Below are 5,228 nucleotides of genomic sequence, written 5' to 3' on the forward strand. Positions count from 1 at the left end.
GCCTCTTTGTGCAGGGACGAGTATCACAAGGTGAGCGGCTTGGACAATGCCAAGCAGATTTGGGACACCCTCAAGATCTCTCATGAGGGGAATGATGTCACCTTGCTCACCAAGATGGAGTTGGTGGAAGGCGAGCTCGGACGATTCGCGATGATAAGGGGCGAGGAGCCGACGCAGACATACAACCGGCTCAAGATCCTTATCAACAAAATAAGGAGCTACGGGAGCACGCGATGGACGGATCACGACGTCGTCCGCCTAATGCTAAGGTCATTTACCATTCTTGATCCTCATCTCGTGAACAATATTCGTGAGAATCCTAGGTACACGAAGATGACGCCCGAGGAGGTACTCGGAAAATTCGTAAGCGGGCGGATGATGATCAAGGAGGCAAGATACGTCGACGACGCCTTGAATGGTCCGATCAACGAGCCTCAACCCATTGCTCTCAAGGCAACAAGGAGCAAGGAGGCGTTACCCAGCAAGGTGGCACAAATTGAGGCTACCGGTCTTAATGATGAAGAGATGGCCCTCATCATTAAAAGATTCAAGACGGCGCTAAAAGGTCGAAAGGGACAGCCAAGCAAGGCTAAGACCAAGGGAAAGCGATCATGCTTCAAATGCGGTAAGCTTGGTCATTTTATTGCTAACTGTCCCGACAATGATAGTGATCAGGATCAAGGGAACAAGAGGGAAAAGAAGAAGAACTATAAGAAGGCAAAGGGCGAGGCGCATCTAGGCAAGGAGTGGGATTCGGACTGCTCCTCTTCCGACTCCGACAATGAAGGACTCACCGCCACCGCCTTCAACAAGTCATCCCTCTTCCCAAACGAGCGTCACACTTGCCTCATGGCAAGAGAGAAGAAGGTAATCACTCGTAATGATGTCACTTATGATTCTTCTAGTGACGATGAGTCTAGTGATGATGAAATAGATTATTCTAGTTTGTTCAAGGGACTGGATAGAAATAAAATTGATAAAATCAATGAATTGATTGATGCCTTGAATGAAAAGGATAGGCTTCTAGAAAAGCAAGAGGATTTGTTGTATGATGAGCATGATAAGTTTGTAGAGGCACAAAAATCCTATGCTTTAGAAGTTAAAAGAAATGAAGTTCTTTCTAGTGAATTATCTTCTTGTCATGAAAACATTGCTACTTTAAAGAGTATTAATGATGATTTAAATGCTAAGCTAGAAAAATCTAGTAAATCAACATCTTGTGTAGAACATGTTGTGATTTGCACTAGGTGGAAAGATTTTGACATTGATGCGTGTAGTGAACATCTAGCTTCAATTTCTAAATTGAATGATGAAGTGTCTAGTCTTAATGCCCAACTTAAGACTGGCAAAAGCGAATTTGATAAATTGAAATTTGCAAGGGAGGCCTATACGATTGGTAGACATCCCTCAATTAAGGATGGACTTGGCTACAAAAGGGAAGCCAAGAACTTGACAAGCCATAAGGCTCCCATCTTCATCAAGGAGAAAGGGAAGGCCCCTATGGCTACTAGTACTAAAAAGAACCATGCTTTTTTGTATCATGATAGGAAAAATTCTAGAAATGCTTTTAGAAGTTATGATGCTTTTGATTCACATGCTTATGATTCTTATGCTATGACTGCTTCTAGTTCTCATGTCGTGCATGATAGAAAGGTTTGTAGAAGAAATGTTATTCACAATATGCCTAGGAGAAATGTTGCTCATAGGAAAGTTCATGGACCTTCTACAATTTATCATGCCCTAAATGCTTCCTTTGCTATTTGTAGAAAGGATAGGAAAATAGTTGCTAGGAAGTTAGGGGCAAAATGCAAGGGAGACAAAACTTGCATTTGGGTCCCTAAGGAAATTTGCACTAACCTTGTAGGACCCAACAAGAGTTGGGTACCTAAGTCCCAAGCCTAAATTTGCCTTGCAGGTTTATGCATCCGGGGGTTCAAGCTGGATTATCGACAGCGGATGCACAAACCATATGACGGGGGAGAAGAAGATGTTCACTTCCTACGTCAAGAATAAGGATTCCCAAGATTCAATTATATTCGGTGATGGGAATCAAGGCAAGGTAAAAGGGTTAGGTAAAATTGCAATTTCTAATGAGCATTCTATCTCTAATGTATTTTTAGTAGAGAGTCTTGGATATAATTTGCTATCTGTTAGTCAACTATGTCATATGGGATATAACTGTCTATTTACAAATGTAGATGTGTCTGTCTTTAGAAGAAGCGATGGTTCATTAGCTTTTAAGGGTGTATTAGATGGCAAACTTTATTTAGTTGATTTTGCAAAAGAAGAGGCCGGTCTAGATGCATGCTTAATAGCTAAGACTAGCATGGGCTGGCTGTGGCATCGCCGCTTAGCACATGTGGGGATGAAGAACCTTCACAAGCTTCTAAAGGGAGAACACGTGATAGGTTTGACTAACGTGCATTTCGAAAAAGATAGACCTTGTGCAGCTTGTCAAGCAGGTAAACAAGTGGGAGGAGCGCATCACAGCAAGAATGTGATGACCACTTCAAGACCCCTGGAGCTGCTGCATATGGACCTCTTCGGACCTGTCGCCTATCTGAGCATAGGAGGGAGTAAGTATGGTTTAGTTATTGTTGATGACTTTTCCCGCTTCACTTGGGTATTCTTTTTGCAGGATAAGTCTGAAACCCAAGGGACCCTCAAGCGCTTTCTCAGGAGAGCTCAAAATGAGTTTGAGCTCAAGGTGAAGAAAATAAGGAGCGACAATGGGTCCGAGTTCAAGAACCTTCAAGTGGAGGAGTTCCTTGAGGAGGAAGGGATCAAGCACGAGTTCTCCGCTCCCTACACACCACAGCAAAATGGTGTGGTAGAGAGGAAGAACAGGACGCTAATCGATATGGCGAGGACAATGCTTGGAGAATTCAAGACCCCCGAGTGTTTCTGGTCGGAAGCCGTGAACACAGCTTGCCACGCCATCAACAGGGTCTACCTTCATCGCCTCCTCAAGAAGACTTCGTATGAGCTACTAACCGGTAACAAACCCAATGTATCTTACTTTCGTGTATTTGGGAGCAAGTGCTACATTCTAGTGAAGAAGGGTAGAAATTCTAAGTTTGCTCCCAAAGCTGTAGAAGGGTTTTTGTTAGGTTATGACTCAAATACAAAGGCGTATAGAGTCTTCAACAAATCATCGGGTTTGGTTGAAGTCTCTAGCGACGTTGTATTTGATGAGACTAATGGCTCTCCAAGAGAGCAAGTTGTTGATTGTGATGATGTAGATGAAGAAGATGTTCCGACGGCCGCTATACGAACCATGGCGATTGGAGAAGTGCGGCCACAGGAACAAGATGAACGAGATCAACCTTCTTCCTCAACTATGGTGCATCCCCCAACCGAAGATGACGAACAGGTACCTCAAGTGGAGGCGCTTGATCAAGGGGGAGCACAAGATGATCGAGTGATGGAGGAAGAAGCGCAACCGGCACCTCCAACCCAAGTTCGAGCGATGATTCAAAGGGATCATCCCGTCGACCAAATTCTGGGTGATATTAGCAAGGGAGTAACTACTCGATCTCGATTAGTTAATTTTTGTGAGCATTACTCCTTTGTCTCTTCTATTGAGCCTTTCAGGGTAGAGGAGGCCTTGCTAGATCCGGACTGGGTGTTGGCCATGCAGGAGGAGCTCAACAACTTCAAGCGCAATGAAGTTTGGACACTGGTGCCTCGTCCGAAGCAAAATGTTGTGGGAACCAAGTGGGTGTTCCGCAACAAACAGGACGAGCACGGGGTGGTGACGAGGAATAAGGCTCGACTTGTGGCAAAAGGTTATGCCCAAGTCGCAGGTTTGGACTTTGAGGAGACTTTTGCTCCTGTGGCTAGGCTAGAGTCAATTCGTATCTTGCTAGCATATGCCGCTCACCATTCTTTCAGGTTGTACCAAATGGATGTGAAGAGCGCTTTCCTCAACGGGCCAATCAAGGAGGAGGTGTACGTGGAGCAACCCCCTGGCTTCGAGGATGAACGGTACCCCGACCACGTGTGTAAGCTCTCTAAGGCGCTCTATGGACTTAAGCAAGCCCCAAGAGCATGGTATGAATGCCTTAGAGACTTTTTAATTGCTAATGCTTTCAAGGTTGGGAAAGCCGATCCAACTCTTTTTACTAAGACATGTGATGGTGATTTGTTTGTGTGCCAAATTTATGTCGATGACATAATATTTGGTTCTACTAACCAAAAGTCTTGTGAAGAGTTTAGCAGGGTGATGACGCAAAAATTCGAGATGTCGATGATGGGCGAGTTGAACTACTTCCTTGGGTTCCAAGTGAAGCAACTCAAGGACGGCACCTTCATCTCCCAAACGAAGTACACGCAAGATCTGCTAAAGCGGTTTGGGATGAAGGACGCCAAGCCCGCAAAGACTCCGATGGGGACCGACGGACACACCGACCTCAACAAAGGAGGTAAGTCCGTTGATCAAAAAGCATACCGGTCAATGATAGGTTCTTTGCTTTACTTATGTGCTAGTAGACCGGATATTATGCTTAGCGTATGCATGTGTGCTAGATTTCAATCCGATCCTAAGGAGTGTCACTTAGTGGCGGTGAAGCGAATTCTTAGATATTTGGTTGCTACGCCTTGCTTCGAGCTCTGGTATCCAAAGGGGTCTACCTTTGACTTAGTTGGATACTCAGACTCCGACTATGCTGGATGTAAGGTCGATAGGAAGAGTACATCGGGGACATGCCAATTCTTAGGAAGGTCCCTGGTGTCATGGAACTCTAAGAAACAAACCTCCGTTGCCCTATCCACCGCTGAGGCCGAGTACGTTGCCGCAGGTCAGTGTTGCGCGCAACTACTTTGGATGAGGCAAACCCTCCGGGACTTTGGCTACAATCTGAGCAAAGTCCCACTCCTATGTGACAATGAGAGTGCTATCCGCATGGCAGAGAATCCTGTTGAGCATAGCCGCACAAAGCACATAGACATCCGGCATCACTTTTTGAGAGACCACCAGCAAAAGGGAGATATCGAAGTGTTTCATGTTAGCACCGAGAACCAGCTAGCCGATATCTTCACTAAGCCTCTAGATGAGAAGACCTTTTGCAGGTTGCGTAGTGAGCTAAATGTCTTAGATTCGCGGAACCTGGATTGAATTGTAGCATACATGTATTTATGCTTTTGATCATGTTCCTTTTTGCATTTTGTTGCTTATTATGGTGCTCAAGTTGTACAAACACTCCCTGGACCTCACAAGTCCGTTGCAA

Source organism: Zea mays, chromosome 8, assembly GCF_902167145.1.
Source record: "Zea mays cultivar B73 chromosome 8, Zm-B73-REFERENCE-NAM-5.0, whole genome shotgun sequence".
Lineage (NCBI taxonomy): Eukaryota > Viridiplantae > Streptophyta > Magnoliopsida > Poales > Poaceae > Zea > Zea mays.